This window comes from Macrotis lagotis, chromosome 8 (genome assembly GCF_037893015.1).
Source record: "Macrotis lagotis isolate mMagLag1 chromosome 8, bilby.v1.9.chrom.fasta, whole genome shotgun sequence".
In the NCBI taxonomy this organism is placed as follows: Eukaryota; Metazoa; Chordata; class Mammalia; order Peramelemorphia; family Peramelidae; genus Macrotis; species Macrotis lagotis.
The window spans coordinates 66636331-66657783 of NC_133665.1; the positions used below are offsets into that span (position 1 = coordinate 66636331).

General features: G+C 36.1%; 1 protein-coding gene across 12 annotated transcripts in view; it reads right to left on the reverse strand.

Annotated features, from left to right (window-relative positions):
- The window catches only part of RFX3 (regulatory factor X3), a 358977-nt gene that overhangs the window by 294060 nt on the left and 43464 nt on the right, over positions 1–21453 (reverse strand). The window contains exons 2-3 of one of the 12 annotated variants that reach the window (XM_074197444.1): positions 14167–14301; positions 3009–3061 (exon numbers count right to left, since the gene is read on the reverse strand). The exons of 2 other annotated variants lie outside the window; for them this stretch is intronic. The gene's annotated coding sequence lies outside the window, so the exon portion shown is untranslated. 9 more of the 12 variants (XM_074197447.1, XM_074197438.1, XM_074197440.1 and 6 more) reach the window with 9 other exon arrangements.

Genomic DNA, 21453 nt, shown 5'->3' on the forward strand with positions numbered 1-21453 from the left:
GATTGGTGAACCTGTCATAATCTTTGAAAGTTGTTGGAGAAAAAGGAAATATGCTTCACAATTAAAGAAGAATGAAGTTGCAATTTTTTAAATGGGAAAAGACTGGTGTCTATAAACAGTCATTGATTTGACTTTGACTTCTGGCAAAGCTTGAGAATACATTATTGAAAGAATGGTTAATGAATACTTGGAAAGGTAGGATATAGGACAAAAAGTCAGGAAAGCTTAAATCAAATACAGGTAATAACATTATTGTTTTACAAGGATTATTGGGCTGGTAGCCTATCAGAGGAATGCTGCAGATATTTACCTAAATTTAAAGAAAAACACTAGAAAAAGTTTCTAATGTTATTCCTGTGGACAAGGTGGAAAGATGTGGGTTAGATCATTTAGAACTCATCAAATTCAAGAAATAATCATTAGTAGTTTGACATAAACTTAGAGAAAAAGTAGAAGGCACCAGGCAGGGATCTGTTCTTGGCCCTGTGCTGTGTAACATTTTTGTCATTGACTTGGATAAAGTGATGTCATGTTTATCAAATTTGCAGACAATAAATAACTAGCAGCTAACATTTTAGACTAACAGACAGATCACAAATACTAATTAAGCTAAAACAATTAGCCAAGATTGATAAATGACATTTAATTAGTAAAATCTTACACCTAGGTTCAAAAACTTAGCTTAAATATTTGAGATGTGACTACACACCAGTGTGTTTCATCAGAACCTGAAGTTTTAATCTACTGTTGGTTCAAAATGTGATACATATGATACAGCAATAAAAAAGACTAATGCAAAAAAAATGTCATTAAAAGAAGCATAGCTTCCTGGCTGAAGGAGCTAATAAGTCCTATTCACTATATTTTGGTCCAGTCATATCACATTCTTTTCAGTCCTGAGTTTTACATTTTAGGAGGACTAATTAGCAAGCTGGAGAGTGTCCAGAGGGAGGCAAAAAAAAATGGTGAAGGGACTTGAGTTCATGCCATGAGGATAGGCTGAAGCAGCTGATGTTATTAACCTTTTAGACTTAGAAAGGATATGATAGTTGGACTCAAATATCTGAAAAACCATCATGCAGAGCAATGGTCTTCACACTCAACACTATCAGTAAACAAAAAAAATTTAAGCATGTATTCCCAAAATGTGTGTATTTACTTAAACATGTTATACACTACAATTCATATAAGATTATAAATTGAAAACATAAATATAAATTTTAAAATGATGAGATAAAGATGAAATATCTTAGGGTTGAGGAGTCATTTAAGTTTAGTGAGTAGAAAAATGACAGTCAGATCTTCACTTTATGAAAATTATTTTAGGAGCTGTGTGTAGAGTGGATTGGAGAGGGATAGATGGAAGCTATTGCAATGGTGCAGGAAAGAGGTAATGAAGCCCTAAACTGGGACAATGTCTGTATAAGTGAGGAGAAGGGTGACAAATATGAGAGATGTGAGATATAAAAACTAAATAGCAATTAACTGGATATATGAAACGAGTAAGGAATAGAAATTGATACTGAAATTTTCAACCTGTACATCTGGAAGGATAGATAAATTTGGAAGACAGTGAGTTTGGGAGGGAAGACAATGTAGGGAAATTTACAAAAATATATCTCATTCATGCCTGTTCATACTGTTCAATTCTCTGTCCCACCAGAAACCTAGAAAGGGAGAGATAGGACTCTTATTATGGACTGCACAATCAGAAAAGTGCCAGGAAGGCCAGGAAGGTAGTCTGGGAGAGAGAGAGTGCTTTTTACCATTATCATCTGTGCAACTGCTATAGCTTGGCAGTGAGTGGGTTACAAATGTCCTGAGGAGCTAACATCTGGCTCAAAAGTTAAGTATGGAGGTTTCAAATTAGCAGGAGGGGGAGAAGTAAGAAAGCATTGCCGAGTTGGGGTAGTATAATTGTGTTGGAGATCAAAAATTATGTTTGGCTTTTAAGGGGAATAGGGGAAAAGACCTATTCTTCCCACCTTCAAAATGAACATATATGGCTCCTTGAAGTCAGATGGAGGCACTCCCTCCCATCTCCAGGGGATTAAGGTAAGCACCCAAGAGACTACAAATGCTAAGGATTAATTCAATTTGTTCTTGACTTCAATAGGCAGAATTAGAAACTGGTACTAGTAAAATAAGATTTAGGTTTAAGAATTTAAACTCCCTAACAATTAGAGCTATCCAAAAGTGGAATAATGGTGGTGGTGGTGGTGGTGGTGGTTGGTGGTGGTAGTGGTAGTGGTAGTGGTAGTGGTGGTGGTGGTGGTGGTGGTGCTGCTGCTGCTGCTGCTGCTGGTGGTGGTGGTGCTGGTTTCCTCTGTGACTAGAGGTCAAGTAAAGGCTCCCTGACCAGTTGTTGGATCAAGAATGTCATACTTATACTTACACTGCATCTATCTTGAGTTCCAGTAGAGAAATTTGAACATTAAAATATTCACCTAAGTTTAATAAAGGAAAAATTCATCTTTGAAGTTTTCTATGAATCTGAGACATAAAAAATGTAAACTACAATAGAGGTCAGGATAGGGAAATCAGATTACAAATTTATATCCAAAACAGAGATCAGAAAAACATGCCAAAGCAAAACTTAAATGGATTTAGGGATTACCTACTATTTTTGATTTTACAAGTTTCTGTTTCCTCTCATTTGAATGAGAATAACTGATCTCTGATTATAGAGCATGCATTCAAATAGGGTGATTCTGCCCTACTCTTCATTTATGGCTATCACCACTTTTATTAAGTTCTAACAGGTTCTCTAGGGATTAATACAACAATCTCGATAGAAACAAAATTACAGACTCATAGAATGAGAGTTAAGAATTTTTGAGAGGCCAGGAATGAATGTTACATGATTAGGAAGGGGCCAAACACTGAGACTCATCAAAAATTAAGTATTCCTACCACTGTACATGCTTCACTGAGGCACAGTATCATGGAGAAAGTATTGGACTTGGAGTGGAGAAGATCTGGTTTCAGATCCTGCTTCAAACACTTACCAGTTGTGTGACCCTGGTCAAAGTCTTTAACTTCTGAGTTTCATTTTTCTCATCTGTAAAAATGAGGGGAGGATTCCAAATGATGGCCTTTGAGATCTTTTCCAGAATTGAATTTATGCTTTTCCCAAGTGGAGTACAATCTACTAATGGGACTCTCTTAATACGGTCAGCTGATAAGTTCTAAATCTTCCTTAATTCCAAACCCTATTTAGTCCACTCATCTTCATCACACATGCAAAAGAAAATAACCAAGCTAGACATTCTGACCAACCCTCATAATAATGCTTTCAAAAAACAAAATGTTATTCTAGCAAGAATTATTCTTTTAAAAAATGATTTTATTTATCTCATTCAATCTTTCCCAATTTCATGTAAGAAATCTGATTTCAAATATGCATGTGAGGTCACAATACTACCTATTCTAAATAAAACCACACAGGCTTGTTGTGAACACCACATTTCCTCTTCTACAAAAAATATAAAAAATTTAGGAACTTTAGGGTTACAATGAGAGTTTCTTCTGAACTCTATCGTATTTCCTTATGACTCAAGGAAAGGCAAACCATGAAACCACCCCTAGGAGACCCACCTTGAATGCAGATATAGTTTTGTATGAACAGCCAGTTACTAAATGTATGGATCTACGTAACTATTTTAAAGTGATTTTTCTTAAACTTTTCTTCTCTAATCTTTTCCAATTCCCACTAAGTTCCTATGTAGAGAAACATTTGGGAAGTGCAAAGGAATAAATGAGAAGGTATGGAGGAAAGGAAATAATTAACTACAAAGAGCCATAGGAAAGCTGTTGAAAAAGGAGAAAAGGAAAGGATAGGAGCAAAGGAAAAGAATCTGAAGAGGACAGGGCAATTATTTGCTGAGCAACTACTTTGCTAAGCACTCTTAGTAGGCAATGAAGATTAGAGAATTACCAAACACATGGCCCAGTATAGCTATACAGACTTCCAAGTGTTGCCTGAACTAGATTAAAATGTAATAGTCATCTATTCATATGTGGTTAGCAAGAACACTTAAAAAAAGGTTTACTAAGACCCCCAATAATATTTGAGTTTTACACCACTGATGATGAAGATACAAATAAGCACAGAAACACATGCTCTGTCCACAAGCAACTTCTATTCTAGCAAAGAAGACAAAATACATATAAAAAAAGGAAACTGCTAAATTATTCCTACTTATATAAAAATTTAGGGGGGAAAAGTTGAAGATACAAATAAACACAGAAACACGTGCTCTGACCACAAGCAACTTCTATTTTAGCAAAGACAAAAGTAATACATATGGAAAAAAAGAAAACTGCAAAATTATTCCTACTTACTATAAAAATTTAGGGGGAAAAGGTGGTATAGACTGCTATGGTCAAGGAAAACTTCATTAACAACAAATAATAGAATGGTCATTGATTAATAACTTTTTAATGACAGAAATACATGAAAATCATCTGATAAAGTATAGGGAGCTACAAAGTATATAATTCATTTAGGAGGATCATCTTCAAAGGCCATCAATTGGAATCCTACATTAATTTTTGCAGTTTAGGAACCTGAAGCTCACATAAGAACCCAGGGGTTCTTGAGGAGAGAAGACCAGAACCCATTCTATTCTACCATACAACTAATTACTGGTGCCATTGATACAGTCATAATAAAGAGCCCTGGTATTTGCCCCTGACTCACTCTAAAAATAATAAAAGCTGATGTAGAAGACATAAACTCATGGGTATAAAGATTGAGGTAATGATGGAGAAAGATCAGGATTGAAACTGATGACAAGAATTTTTCATGAATCCCAACTCACTGCTATGTTCCAAAAATATCTCATTATTTGAAATTGAGAAAATACTTTTTCAGCTCCACAAATTATGACTAATCATATACTAAAGTAATAGAAATATGCCCTTAGTATGTAACACTAAGCCTCTGCTTTCTTTTAGACATGCCAAAATCCCTTGTATCATTGAGATTATATGTATTCATAAGATTGAAGAGCTAGAACTGATAGGGAGGAAAAAAAGAATACAGCTGTTCTTTTAACAGAATAAAATAGATAAAGCAAATTTTATGAAAATTCTCAGTTAATTCTTCACTTTTCCTTAAGGATTTTTAAAGACTGAGTCTAAACTTAAAAATGTGTTAGTTATTTTTAAAGTATACAGCCCAATTTCAAATGCATCTGCAATTTTCATTTTTTTCCTTGTTTATTGTGAAAATGGTCAGAATTTTTCTACACTATGTCAAATGCTAAGAAAATTCCATTAAAGTGCTCCTCCATTACTTCAACACAATGTAGAGGGAAGCCTGAATTCTCAAAAGCTGTGCCAACTGAGTACAGACTCTAGCTACTCTTTTCAGACTAGAAAGGTTTCAAATAAACTTCAACCATAAGCTGTCTGAGGACTACCCTTTTTTAAAAAATCTATTGAATTGAAGATCACTAACAAAAACCCAATGAATGATTTTGTAAATGACAAAAATACATGAAGATCATCTGCTAAATTGCAGAGAATATGCAATCTATATCTATGGAAGAGGTGCTTAAAAGTGATAAAAATCACAAATCTGAGCATCCAATAGTAACAGCATATTTGTAACACTATAGCTGGCATTAAGTTTCCAGGTTCTAAATACCATAATTATAATCAGTCTGCCAAACTCAGAAAAAAACTTTAAGTAAACAGGCAGGCAAGATTATAAAACATGTGCCTATCCCATTTTATTCACAAATATTCCTAAAGATTATCTGGATTCCAAAACAATTGTCAATAACCTGCTAGTAATTTATTGAAATTGAAGTCCAGAGAGGAAAATATCTAGGTTGTGAAAAACTCAAGGTCAGACATTTAGACAGGGGAAAATCCAGGTCTCAAACTCAAGATCTTTTGATTTCATGTATTTCACTGTATCATACTAACTATATTACTGGGACAACTTGAATCTTTGCTTATTTCCAATGTCTGGTCCTTAGTCTGGTTCCCTTTTCAAAGCTCTCCAATTTCTCCATATTCTTTACAATAATCTAAAATTTAAAAAGTGTCCAACATTTAGTGTAGGAGAAAAAAGTATTTCACATCTTTTACACACCATTCCTGTATGTTGAAATTTACTAAAACATTTGAGTCATATTCAATTTGAAGAACACCATGATCCCAGTTTAAACAGTTGTTGAATCTAAAATTTGGGTAATTAATTTATATTTTATGCTTACTAATTTTCATGATGCTTTTGAGTACTGATGGGATTTATTTTCTATTTGCAAATGAATATTTAGAGTAATTGCACAGTCTGATTTAGTACATGAAGAATGAGGTTTATGTTCACATATGGAGAAAGTATAAACACATATTTTGTAATTCAATATGGTCAAGGACCCTGAAATTCTAAAATAGGAATCATTTCAAGATATTATAACTATTCATCAGTTTCCACAAACTGGCAAAGAAAAAAATTTTCTAATGTCATCTAATTCACAAGGAGATTAATATTAAATCTGTGCAGTTTATATATATGAAGATTCAAATGAAATTTGAACTCTACCCTTATGGTAGTTATTTTTCCCATTTTTTAATACTTTGTCTTCTAATTCTTTATTGAAGGTAAAAATGCAACAGACATATAATACATGCTATAATTGGGCTCAATCTAATAAGGAAAGTAACATTCTTGTTCCATTCTATTTTACTGTCTCAAACTGCTGAAAGAAATACTTCATGATAGGTTGAAGTAGTATGAGTGCTTAGTAGTGTGTTGCAGAATACTATGTCTATAACAAACTAACTCATAAGGAAGTGAGGTGGGTATAGAAGAATCTAGGAGTCTGATGAGTGATGCCATCTAGTCTCTTAGCTTATATATTTAGGAGAGGGAAAATGGTGCATCATGCCTAATGTAACCTAAACTCTTTCTCTAAAAATACAAATTAACAAGAAAAGGAAAGGCTGATTATAATTTTTTAAATACATCATTGCATATGCCCCACATGCAGTAGTGCCCTTATATAAATTCTTCCTTTTTCTACTTAGTAGTAAATTTTTTTACTATTGACTTTTAAGACAATTTTTATATTCCATAAAGTATTCTAATATATGAAGTGTTCAATGAAGAGTAAGACACATAATTATAAATGATGTGAAATTAAGAGTTCCTCCGCTATTAACCTCATAACAAAATCTCACATCCTTAAGATATGTTTCAAGCACTCTACACTCTGTTTCCATTACAAGTACGTAACTGTTATCTTTAAGATTTCAGTCATTACAATATTCCTCTGAAGCTACACAATTAGTAATGTACAAAGATAAAACTTGTAGATATAATTGTACTACTTTGGGAAACCAAGGAGAATTAAAGAGATGTTGTGAGAGTGAAAATCAGTATGCATTATGACAATTTTCAAATAGAAGGAAATTGTAGGACCTTCAAAGTATTGGACAATGAGTTTGATATATCTGAAATCATCTAAAAATTTATTAAGAATATGTTGTAAGCATTTAGTGAAGGAACCACTGATCAGTATTAGTGTGAGTTCAATAAGAACAAATTATACCATATTATCCTCATTTTCTTTTCTGACAGTGATAGATCAGGGAATGTGCCATAAACATAGAGCATGCCTAGATTTTAGTAAGATGTTTGATGAAGTCTCTCACCTTATTTCTGGCAAGGTCATGGGAAGAATGGAGAGATAGTGAATAAATGACCTTATGAATAGATAGATTCAGAACTGAATGAACAATCAGAAAAGAGTTGTGATTAATGGTCAAACTGGATTGAGATCTCTAGAAAAGGTGACTTGTTTGACTCAACATTTTTAAAAATCACTAACTTCACTGGCAAACATGACATGGTTATCAATTTGGTAGATGAATATGAGAAGAATTGTTGATATAGTAGATGACCAAATAGGCATCCAACACATTCAACAAAAGTTGATTAAATTTTTTAAATATAAAATCTTAGGTCAAAAAACATATACAAATACAAGATGAGGGAGATATGGTTAGAAAACAATTCGTGGGGCAAGTCACATAGTTCACTACAAGCTGATTTGAGTCAATAATGTGAGTAAAATCCTAAAATACTTATATAACCTTATGATCACTAATATTATCATAAATGTCCAGAATAAGACAGGTGATAATCTCACAGAATTCCATCCTGGTCAGAACATAGTTCAGGTATACCCAAGATTTTGATTGTTTGGAGGATGGTTAGGAGATTGGAAGTAATTTTATAAGTATAATGTCATTCACAATAAAAGAAAAGCTTAAGGGGTGGCTAGGTGATGTAGTGGATAAAGCACCAGCCCTGGAGTCAGGAGTACCTGGGTTCAAATCTGGTCTCAGACACTTAATAATTACCTAGCTGTGTAGCCTTGGGCAAGCCATTTAACCCCATTTGCCTTGCAAAAAACCTAAAAAATAAATAAATAAAAAATAAAAGCTTAATTAACACTGGTAGTTCAAAGTCATTTTAGGAATTTCTTGTTTTAATTTACTATGGGGTGAATGCTATCATGCTTGTGGTAGCAGTGAGGCTCAAATAGGAAAAGCTTCCTAATGATCAGAATAGTCCAGATTATGAGATGAAGACTGGAGACAAGCATTTATTAGAGGTGTTGTAGAGGGATTTAATTTGTATATCAAGTATAACTTAGACTAAAGGATTGTTAGGTATTTTAGCATTTTAGAATCTTAATGGATGCTCTTTTAGTATCATAGGCAGCTTTGAAAATACAGTCTATAAGGCCTATGCTGGCTTTCACACTTTATTATAGATGAGTATGGGAAGCTAGGTGGCACAGTGATAGGTCTTCCTCACTCCTGCCCTGTAGTCTGAAATCAAATTTGACCCTGAAAACTTACTAGCTCTGTCACTGGCTAAGTCACTTAACTTGTTTGCCTAAATTTCCTCATCTGTAAAATGAGTTGGAGAAGAAAATGGCAAATCGCTTCAGTATCTTTGCCAATAAAACCCTAAATAGGGTCATGAAAAGATGAATGCAGCTGAAATGAACAAAAAACCCAACAAATTATAGATGAGGTTATCCAACTAATTGACAGCAATGTTAATCAAAATAGTGTCAGGTGATAGTAAAATTTTGGAAATTTCTGTTTAGTAAAATTAACAATATTGATTTATGAATTGTGACAAAATTGAAAGGCTCACCTATTGAAGGATCTCACCTGAACACTCCCCGAAATTTCTCTGAACAACTTTAAATAATGCCAGAAAACAATTCCTGGAATGAAAGAATGCATAAAAGGATGGGATGAAATAATTTTCTAGCCAAAGTCATCTTAAGAGTGTCAGCAGAAAAGACCTGGCACACCTGGTTGATAGTAAAGCACAATCCAGCACAGGCTGTGCCAATGAGGACTGGGCCCCAATAAAACAGGAGAGAAGGTCTGTGGGCAACCGAGTCAGTGGCAAAAGTAGCAATTTCCAAACCTTTCAGCCCACAGAGTTAGGGATCAGAAATGGGTCAGAGGGGCTGCTAGGTGGCATAGTGGATAAAACACCGGCCTTGGAGTCAGGAGTGTACCTGGATTCAAATTGGATCTCATATCCTTAATAATTACCTAGCTGTGTGGCCTTGGACAAGACACTTAACCCCATTTGCCTTGCAAAAACCTAAAAGAAAATGGGTCAGAAGGAGATTTACAGGGTTGCCTTTGCTGGCACCAAGGACAGGACTCTGTTACATTGCCTAGCCTTAAAAATGTTAAAAATGGGTTGCAGTCCTGAGTCCTAGTCTCAGTGAGGAAGAGGAGTACTAGCACAGCAGAACTTGTGGCTGAGCAGGAACCCTAGTTACAGGACTAAAAAGAGATCTGTGATCACTCAGAAACTACTACACGATACAGCAGACTAGTAAACATAGCTGTCCCTAGATCAGGGTTGTTCAACCATTAAGCTCTTCTGAGTTGCAGTATCCAACACTCTCCCCCCTCCACACACCCCCACTTGGGGGCATAATTCAATACCCATTCACGAATACCATGCAATTCATATCACCAATTGGGCATAATAATTAATGGACATAGGCTGCATGAATAGGCCCTGGAAGGGCCTATGCAACCTTTGGGCTGCAAGTTGGATACATCTGCCCTAGATCACATCACTTTGGAAGAGTCAAAAACTTATAGGTACCCAGAATTACATAGGAAAATATCTGCACAAAAAACTTGAAGCTTGACAATGCCCTCTCCCATTTTGAAAGCAGAGCCCTACTTTGGCATAGTTATAAGTCAAGAAATAGGCTGGAAAATGAGCAAAGAATTGGAAAAATTCTGACCATAAACATGTATTATGATGACAAGGAAGATCAAAACACACACTCAGAAGACAACCAAGTCAAAATTCCAGGATCTAAAGCCTCAAAGGAAAACATGAATTGAAATCAGGCTATGGATGACCTTAAAAAGAATCTTAAAAATCAAGTTAAGAGAGGAAGAGGGGAAAACTGGGAAGAGAAATCAGTGTGTTACAAGAAAATTACGAAAAAGGTCAACAGTTTGGTAAGGGAGTCACAAAACATACTATTGAAAATAATGCTTTAAAAACAAGATAGATCAAATGGTAGATGAAGCAAAAAAAGTCCAATGAAGAGAAGAATGCTTTGAAAAGCACAACTGGACAAATGGGAAAAAGATATTCAAAAGTTCTTTGAAAAAGCATTTAAAAAGTAAATTTTTTTACCTTAAAAAGTAAAATTTGTCTAATGCAAAAGTGAGTACAAAAACTTAAGAAAATAATTCCTTAAAAAGTTAAAATTGAACTTCTGGCCAAGATGTCATAGAGAAGACAGGCACAATGCTAAAGGTCTTCTGATCTTCCCTCATATATGATATGAAACAAAGCTGTTAACAGAAATCCAATCTACAAAACCCAGGAAAAAAAAAAAAAGCCAGGAGAAGAACATCCACCTCAGGATCTGTCTTCCGTGGGTGAGCCCATGTGCAGAGGGCGCTGCCAGGAGCAGACCCCTGACACTGTGAGCCTGGATTAGCCTTGGATTAGCCTGATTAGCTGTGGGACAGGAGCCCAGAAGCCTGAGAGCCTAAAAATGGGACAGGCTCAATTAGGGGCAGGGCTAGAGCCTGGTCAGCCACTTGGGCCAACTAAGGAGCAGAGGCATTGGTTGTGGCACTAACCATCTGGAGCTTGTAGGTAGGGCTGGAGGGACAGTTCTGGTGCAGGAGAGCTGCAGACATTGATCCCTATGCTCCTCTGGTCTGGAGGAACTCAGGGACCATACCTTCATTTCAGCTGAAGCCTCTTCCCAGAACAAACACAATTATAGCCCACCTTCCTCCCCAGGCTAAGGCCCATCAGCAGAAAAAGCTCAGCTAGGAATAGGGAGAGTGATGATCCCACCCCAGGGTATAGCACACCATTGATTTAAGATAAAAGTATTCAATAAATTCAACCAATCCCTCCAGGCCAAGGGAGAGGATCTCAATCAAGATCAGAGAAATTACAGAGAAAGCAACCAGCACCCCTCTTCGTCCAGGTGGAGATATTACACTCAGTGAGCAAAACCTCTACCACCACCTTCTGGCCAGCTGGAGATATCACACTCAGTGAGTAAAGCCTCTAGGGATCCCAACACCAAACCTCTGTGAACCAGCCCCTCTCCAACACAAGGTCTTAGGATAATGAAGAAAGGCCAGCTCAAAGAAGGATCCACAGAAAAATTCTTGGAAGGAAAAGACACTAAGAGAGATCTAGAACCTCTAAGGAGAACATGACCTGCTCTCCAGCATAGAAATACTTTCTTAAAGAAATAAGGAGTTTAAAAATCAACTGCAAAATTTGGAAGAATTGCAAGAACACCTTGCAACAAAAAAATAATTCTTTCAAAACCTCAATTGGTCAAATGGAAAACTTACAAAAAATAGAACTGACCAATTCCAAAAGGAGTTGCAAAAGGTAAATGAAGAAAATTCTACCCCTTAAAAGAAAAATGGAGTCTGTAGAAACTAATGACTTCATGAGACAGCAAGTGTCAAACAAAACCAAAAAATAAAAAAAATAGAAGAAAATGTAAAATACCTCATCAGCAAAACCACTGACCTTGAGAATAATCAAGGAGGAAAAACCTGAGAATTATAGGCCTTCATGAAAACATTGAAGAAAAAAAAAGCCTGGACTTAATATTATAGGATTTAGTGATGGAAAGCTGCCCTGAAATCATGGAACCTGACAGCAAAATAGTTATTGAACGAATACAACGATCCCCTCCAGAAAGAGATTCTAAAATGAAAACTCCAAGGAATGTTGTGGCCAAATTGCAGAACTTTCAGAAAAAAAGAGAAAATCCTGCAAGCAGCCAGAAATAAAAATTTAAATACCAAGGAGTCAAAGTAAGGATTACACAGGACCTGGCTGCATCAACATTAAAAGATCAAAGGGCCTGATATGAGATATACTGAAGAGCAAGGGAGCTTGGAATGCAGCCAAGAATCCACTATCTGGTGAAACTGAGCTTCTCTTCCAGGGGAAAAGATGAACATTTAACAAAATGGGAGACTTCCAACAATTCCTGATGAAAAAATCAGAGCTAAATAGAAAATTTTTATATCAAACAGGAGGTTCAAGAAACATATGAAAAGGTAAAAAGGGGGGGGATAAAGAGGGGGGAAAAACTGCTATCCAATAAGATGAAACTGACTATATCCCAGCATGGGAAAAAGATTCTCATAACTCTTGAGAACTGTAACTCTATCAGAGAGAATATACCTAGCCAGAAGTGATGGGTACTCATGATTTTCTGTGACTCTGATAGAATGTTTACAAAACAATACCTCCTTAAAAAGGGGGATAGGAAGGAGATGGAAGGAGGGAGGGGATTGAATGGGGGTAAATCTCATTATATAAAGAGGTACAAAAGACCTATTGTAATAGAGGAGAAGCAGGGAGATGAAAAACACCTGAATGTTCCTCTCATCAGACTTGGCTTAAAGTTAACTTATACACACACACACACTCTCAGTTAATTTAAGAAACATTTTACCTTTCAAGTATTAAAAGGGGAAAAGGGGAGGGGAGGGATGGAGATAGGGAGGGGGAGAAAAAAAAGGAGAACTAATAGGGGGAAGGGAAGGAAAAAGGGAAAAAGAAAAGAAAAAAGGAAAGAGAGGGGAGGGGTGGACATAGGAGGGCACCCACTGAAGGTGGTGGTATTCAGAAACAAAATACTGTGGAATATGGATAATGTGAAAAAGGGGGAAAAATACAATCAGAGGGAAGATAGTATAGAGGGCAATAAAGAGTAAGTAATTATAACTTTGAATGTGAATGGGATGAACTCTCCCTTAAAATGTAAGCAGACAGCGGAGTGGATTACAAAGCAGAATCCTACAATACCCTGCTTACAAGAAACTCATTTGAAGCAGAGAGATACATATAGAGTAAAGGCAAAAGATTGGAGCAAAAATATATTTTGCTTCAGCTGAAGTGAAAAAAGCAGGAGTAGTAATCCTTATCTCAGACAAAGCAGCTACAAATATTGATAGCCTTAGAAGAGATAAGAAAGGAAACTATATCCTCCTAAAAGGTCTTATGGACAATAAAGTGATTTCAATACTGAATATGTAGGCACCCAATGGGATAGCATCCAACCTCAACCTCCCACTCTCAGATTTAGATAATCTAATCATATAAACAAGAAAGAAGTTAAGGGGGTAAATAGATTGTTAGAAAAACCTAGATAGGATAGACTTATGGAGGAAACCAGAGAAAGAATTGTGGAGTTTGAACAAAGACCAAAGACTATTACCTTCAATGTAGGGAAAAAATATCATTATCTTATTATGTAATTTTGCTGTCTCTTATATTGTATATTTCTTCCTTAAAGATATGCTTTCTTTCTCATCAGATTCAATTTGGATCACTGTATACTATGGAAACAATGTATAGACTGGCAAATTGCCTTCTGTGGGTGGTGGGAGGAGGGAAGCAAGATTGGGGGGAAATTGTAAAATTCAAAATAAATGACTTCAGGCCAAGATGGCAGAGAGAAGACAGGCACAGTTCTAAAGTCTCCTGATCTCTTCCCCATCTATCACATGAAACAAACCTCTTAAAAGAAATCCAACCCACAAAACCCAGAAAGAAAAACCAGGAGAAAGAACATCTACCTCAGAATTTGTCTCCGGCAGCACCTTTGGTCGAATTCGGGCTGGTGAGTCTGGGCTCAGAGGGAGGATCAGTCTTGGATCAGCCAGATTAACAGCTGAATTGGAGCCAGGAGTCTGAGGGCCTGAGAGCCATACCTGCTGGATGAGTGGTGGGGCTGGATGACAGGGGCTTGGGTTGGTGGGGGAGCAGAGGCGCTGGTGTTGGTGTTGTCCCCCTGGAGCTTGGGGACAGGGCTGGGGGGAGAGTTCTGGTGTAGGAGAGCTGCAGACACCATCCCTGGGCTCCTCTGGTCTGAGGAACTCTGAGGCCATGCCTCCATTGCAGCTGAGGCCTCTTCCCAAACAAAGAAATGCAAACTACTTCTGCCTCAGGCCCAGGTGTATGAGCAGAAGAACCAGCCCAGATGAGGAATGACCTCAGGCCAGGGTAAAGCCCACCATTCATTGAAAGCAAAAGAATTCAATAGCTCCAACCCCTCTCTTCAAGCAAAGGGAGAAGGCCTCAATCAAGGTCACAGACACTCCAGAGAAAGCAACCAACACCTCCTATTGGCCAGAGAAACTGCACTCAGTGAGTAAAGCCTTTAGCAATCCCATGCCCCTGTGAACCAGCCCCAATTCAAGGTCTTAGCAAAACGAAGAAGGGTCAGTGGAAAGGTGGATCCATAGAAAAATTCATGGAAGGGAAAGACCCTAACTCAGAAAGACCTAGAAACTCTGAGGAGAATATGATCTGGTCATCAGCACAGAAATACTTCCTCAAAGAAATAAGGAAGGAGCTTAAAAATCTGGGAGAGACAATTAATACCTTGCAACAAGAAAACAAAACCTTAGAAAGTAGAATTGGACAAATACAAAAGGAGAATAAATCTCTCAGATCATCAATTGGACAATTACAAAATGAGAACAAATCTTTCAGATCATCAATGGGACCAATACAAAATGAGAATAATTCTCACAGATCCTCAAATGGGCAAATGCAAAAAGAAATTAATTCTCTCAAAAGCTCAATTAATCAAATGGAAAGCTGTTTCAAAAGTAGAATTGACCAACTGGAAAAGGAGGTGCAAAAGGTTAATGAAGAAAACTCCTCCCCCCAAAAAAGAATGGAGTCTACAGAAACTAATGACTCCATGACACAGCAAGTCAGTTAAACAAAATCAAAAAACAGAAAAAAATAGAAGCAAATGTAAAATACGTCATCAATAAAACCACTGACTTCCAGAATAGATCAAGGAGGGGCAACCTGAAAATTATAGGACTTCCTGAAAACATTGAGGAGAAAAAAAGCCTGGACTTAATATTACAGGATCTAGTGATGGAAAACTGCCCTGATATCATGGAATCAGAGGGCAAAGTAGTTATTGAAAGGGTACATCAGTCCCCACCAGAAAAAGATCCTAAATTGAAAACACCAAGGAATGTGTGGCCAAACTCCAGAATTATCAGATAAAAGAGAAAATCCTGCAAGCAGCCAGAAAGAAACAATTTAAATATCAAGGCCCCACAGTAATAATCACACAGGACCTGGCTGCATCAACATTAAGGGATCAAAGGGTCTGGAACGAGATATTTCGAAGAGCAATGGAGCTTGGAATGCAGCCAAGAATCTACTTTCCTGCAAAGCTGAGCCTTCTCTTCCAGGGAAAAAGATGGACATTTAATGAAATGGAAGAATTCCAAAAATTTCTAAGGAAAAGACCAGAGCTAAACAGAAAATTTAGACATCAAACAAGAGACACATGAAAAGGTAAAAAAAATGGGGGGGGCTGTAAAAGGAAAAAAATGCAATCCAATAAATTGAAACTGGCTATATTCCAGCATTGGGGAGGGGGGGAAGATTCTCATAAATCTTGAGAATTGTAACTCTAACAGAGAATACACCTAGCCAGAAATGATGGACATTCATGACCTATCCATGAGACTGCTATCTAATGGGATGCAACTGGCTTTAACCCCAATTGGGAGAAAGACTCTAATAACTCTCAGGAATTTTGACTCTATTTGATAGAATATACTGAACTAGAAAGGGAAAGACACTTAGAATTTTCTATGACTTAGATAGAATGATCTAAAAAAACACTACCTCCTTAAAAAGGGGGACAGGAAAGAGACTGGAGGAGGGAGGGGATTGAATGGGGTAAATCTCATTACACTTAGAGGTACAAAAAACCTATGGTAATAGAGGGGAAGAAGGGAGCAGAGGAGAAACACCTGAATCTTCTTCTCATCAGACTTGGCTTAAAGTCAACCTTACACATACTCAGTTAACTTATAAAACATCTAACTGTTCAAGTATTAAAAGGGGAAAGGGGTGGGGGAAACAGAGAAAGGGAAGGGGAGTGGGGGGGAAGGGAAATAACAAAAGGAAGGGAAGGGAAAAGGGAAAAAGGGAAAGGGGAAAGAAAGGGGAGGGTGTGATATAGGATGGTAAACACACTGAAGGGGGTGGTATTCAGAAACAAAATACTGGGGAATACGGATAAGGGGGGAAGGGGAAAAATACAAACAGACGGAAGATAGCACGTAGGGCAATAAAGAATTAGTAATCATAACCTTGAATGTGAATGGGATGAACTCTCCCTTAAAATGTAAGTAAATAGAAAAGTGAATTAAAAACAAGAATCCTACAATATGCTGCTTACAAGAAACTCATTTGAAACAGAGAGATACATATAGAGTAAAGGTAAAAGGTTGGAGAGCAAAATATATTTTGCTTCAGCTGAAGTAAAAAAAGCAGGGGTAGCAATCCTTATCTCTGACAAAGCAGCAGCAAAAATAGATAGCCTTAAAAGAGATAAGAATGGAAACTTTATCCTCCTAGAAGGTACCACAGACAATAGTCATTTCAATATTGAATATATATGCACCCAGTGGGACAGCACCCAAATTCATAGAGGAGAAGCTGAAAGAATTACAGAAAGACATAGATAGCAAAACTCTACTAGTGGGAGACCTCAACCTCCTGCTATCAGATCTAGATAAATTGAATCATAAAATAAACAAGAAAGAAGTTAAGGAGGTAAATAGATTGTTAGAAAAATTAGATATGGTAGACTTATGGAGGAAATGGAATGGGGATAGAAAGGAATATACCTTTTTCTCTGAAGTACATGGTACTTATACAAAAATTGACCATGTACTAGGATGTAAAAACCTAATGATCAACTGCAGAAAGGCAGAAATAGTGAATACATCTTTCTCAGATCACAATGCAATAAAAGTCATATGCAATACTGGGTCAATGAGATATAGACCCAGAACAAATTGGAAACTGAATAACCTCATTTTAAAAAATGAGTGAACCAAAAAACAAATTATAGAAGGATTTAACCATTTCATCCTAGATAACGATAATAATGTAACAACATGCCAAAACCTATGTGATTCATTCAAAGCGACTCTCAGGGGATATATTATAGCTCTAAACACTTACATGAATAAATTGGAGAAATAGGAAATCAATGAACTAAACAATGCAACTAAAACAATTAGAAAAAGAACAAATCAAAAATCCCCAATTAAATACCAAATTAGAAATTCTAAAAATTGAAGCAGAAATTAATAAAATCAAAAGCAAAAAAACTATTAATTTAATCATTAAAACCAAATGTTGGTATTATGAAAAAACCAATAAAATTGATAAACCTCTGGTCAAGTTGATTAAAAAAAGGAAAGAAGAAAACCAAATTGCTAGTATCATAAATGAAAAAGGTGAACTCACCACCAATGAGGAGGAAATTAAAGTAATAATTCGAATTTATTTTGCCCAACTCTATGCCAATAAATTTGATAATCTAAATGAAATGAATGAATATTTACAAAAATATAAGTTGCCCAGGTTAAATGAAGAAGAGATTAAATACCTAAACAACCCTATCTCAGAAAAACAAATTCAACAAGCCATTACTGAACTCCCTAAAAAAAAAATCTCCAGGGCCTGATGGATTGACAAGTGAATTCTACCAAACATTTAAGGAACAATTGCTTCCAATCCTATATAAACTCTTTGGAAAAATGGGAAAGATGGAACTCTGCCTAACTCTTTCTATGAAACCAATATGGTACTGTTAACTAAACCAGGAAGAGTTAAAACAGAGAAAGAAATTATAGACCTATTTCCCTGATGAATATAGATGCAAAAATCCTAAATAAAATCTTAGCAAAACAATTACAACAAGTCATCACTAGGGTAATACATTATGATCAAGTAGGATTTATTCCAGGAATGCAGGGTTGGTTCAATATTGGGAAAACTGTTAGTATACTCAATTATATGAACAACAAAGCTATCAGAAATCATATGATCATATCAATAGATGCTGAAAAAGCTTTTGACAAAATACAGCATCCATTCCTATTAAAACACTAGAATGTAGGAATAAATGGACTGTTCCTTAAAATAATTAGCAATATCTATTTGAAACCATAAAAAAACCATCATATTCAATGGGGAGAGGTTAGAGGCATTCCCAATAAGATCAGGGGTGAAAAAAGGGTGCCCATTATCACCACTACTATACAATACTGTATTAGAAATGTTAGCATCAGCAATTAGAGAAGAAAAAGAAATTGAAGGAATTAGAATTGGGAAGGAAGAGACAGAACTCTCACTCTTTGCAAATGACATTATGGTCTACCTAGAGAATACCAAGAAGTCATCCAATAAACTACTGGAAACAATGATCAATTTTATCAAAGTTGTAGGTTATAAAATAAACCCTCAAAAATCCTCAACTTTTCTATATATGTCTAGCAAGAAACAGCAGGAAGAGCTAGAAAGAGAAATCCGATTCAAAGTAACCTCAGAGAATATAAAATATTTGGGAGTCTATTTGCCAAGTCAGACTCAGAATCTTTTTGAAAACAATTATAAAACACTTCTCACACAAATTAAATCAGATTTCAATAACTGGGTAAATATCAACTGCTCATGGATAGGTAGAGCTAATATAATAAAAATGACAATTCTACCAAAACTAAACTATCTGTTTAGTGCCCTACCAATCAAAATGCCAAAAAATTACTTTAATGAGTTAGAAAAAATTGAAAGCAAATTCATATGGAGAAATAAAAAGTCAAGAATTGTGAGGAGCTTAATGAAAAAAAGTGCAAAAGAAGGTGGCTTAGCCCTACCTGATCTAAAATTATATTATAATGCATCAGTCATCAAAACTGTTTGGTATTGGCTACAAAATAGAGTGGTGGACCAGTGGAATAGACTAGGTGTAAAAGCAGGAGATGATTATAGTAATCTGCTGTTTGATAAACCCAAAGAGTCTGGCCATTGGGATAAAAACTCCCTCTTTGATAAAAATTGCTGGAAGAATTGGAAGTTAGTATGGAAGAAACTTAGATTAGACCAATACCTAACATCCTTTACCAAGATAAGATCCAAATGGTTACAGGACATAGACATAAAAAAAAAAAATACCATAAGCAAATTAGAAGATCAAGGACTAGTCTACCTGTCAGATCTATGGAAAGGGGAGCAATTTATGACTAAGGAAGAGTTGGAGAATATCCCCAAAAACCAATTAGATGATTTTGATTATATTAAATTAAAAAGCTTTTGCACAGATAAAACCAATGTAACCAAGAGCAAAAGAAATGTAGTAAATTGGGAAACAATCTTTACAACTAATGATTCTGACAAAGGACTCATTTATAAAATATACAGACAACTGAGTCATATTTTTAAAACAAAAAGCCATTCCCCAATTGACAAATGGTCAAAGGATATGCAAAGGCAATTTACAAATTAGGAGATCAAAGTAATCCATAGCCATATGAAAAAAATGCCCTAAATCATTAATTATTAGAGAAATACAAACTAAAGCTTCTCTGAGGTACCACCTTACACCTCTCAGATTGGCCAATATGATCAGGAAGGATAATGATCATTGTTGGAAGGGTTGTCAGAAATCTGGGACGCTATTACACTGTTGGTGGAGCTATGAACTCATCCAACCCTTCTGGAGAACTATTTGGAACTATGCCCAAAGGGCAACAAAAATCTGCATACCCTTTGACCCAGCAATACCACTACTGGGTCTATACTCTGAAGAGATGAGGAAAAAGGGTAAAAACATTACTTGTACAAAAATATTGATAGCAGCCCTGTTTGTGGTGGCAAAGAATTGGAAATCAAGTAAATGTCCTTCAATTGGGGAATGGCATAGCAAACTGTGGTATATGTAATGGCATGGAACACTATTGTTCTATTAGAAACCAGGAGGGACGGGATTTCAGGGAAGCCTGGAGGGATTTGCATGAACTGATGCTGAGTGAGATGAGGAGAACCAGAAAAACACTGTACACCCTAACAGTAACATGGGAGTGATGATGTTCAACCTTAAAGGACTTGCTCATTCCATCAGTGCAACAATCGGGAACAATTTTTGGCTGTCTGCAAAGGAGAGTGCCATCTGTATCCAGATAAGGAGCTGTGGAATTTGAACAAAGTGCAAGTACTATTCCCTTTAATTTAGGAAAAAAACAGATATCTTATTGTCTGATCTTGTTATCTCTTAGACTTCTCTTCTTTGAGGATATGATTTCTCTCTCATCACACCCAACTTGGATCAAGGTACAACATGGAAATAAAGTAAAGACTAACAGAGTGCTTCCCATGGGGCGGGGGGGGGGGGGGGAAGCAAGATTTGGAGGAAAATTGTAAAACTCAAATAATATCTTTAATAAAAATAAATTTACAAAATTCAAAATAAATAAAATCTTGGGGTGAAAAAATAGAATTGGTAGCTGTGTAACCTTGAGGAAGGCATATAACCCTACCACCATGCAAAAACTTTTTTAAGAACTTAGAATTGAGCAAGTGGAAGCTAGTGACATTATGAAATGTCAAGAAGCAATTAACTAAAATCAAAAGAATAAAAAAAAGTAAAATAAAATGTAACATATCTCATTGAAAAACAACTGACCTTGAAAATATAGCCAAGAGAAATAATTTATGAATTATTGAACTACCTGAAAATCCTGATTAAAAAAAATATAGTAAGATATCAACTTTTGGGAGGGGTAGATTTTTTTTATTTTTACAAGGAAATGAGGTTAAGTGACTTGCCCAAGGTCACACAGCTAGGAAATTAAGTGTCTCAGGCTGGATTTGAACTCATGTCCTCCTGACTCCAAGGGTGGTGTTCTATCCAATATTCCACTTAGGTTCCTAAGACATCAACTTTTAAGAAATTATCAAGGAAAATTGTTCTGATATTCTGGAACCAGAAGGTAAAATAGAAACTAAAGAATTTACCAATATCTTCCTGA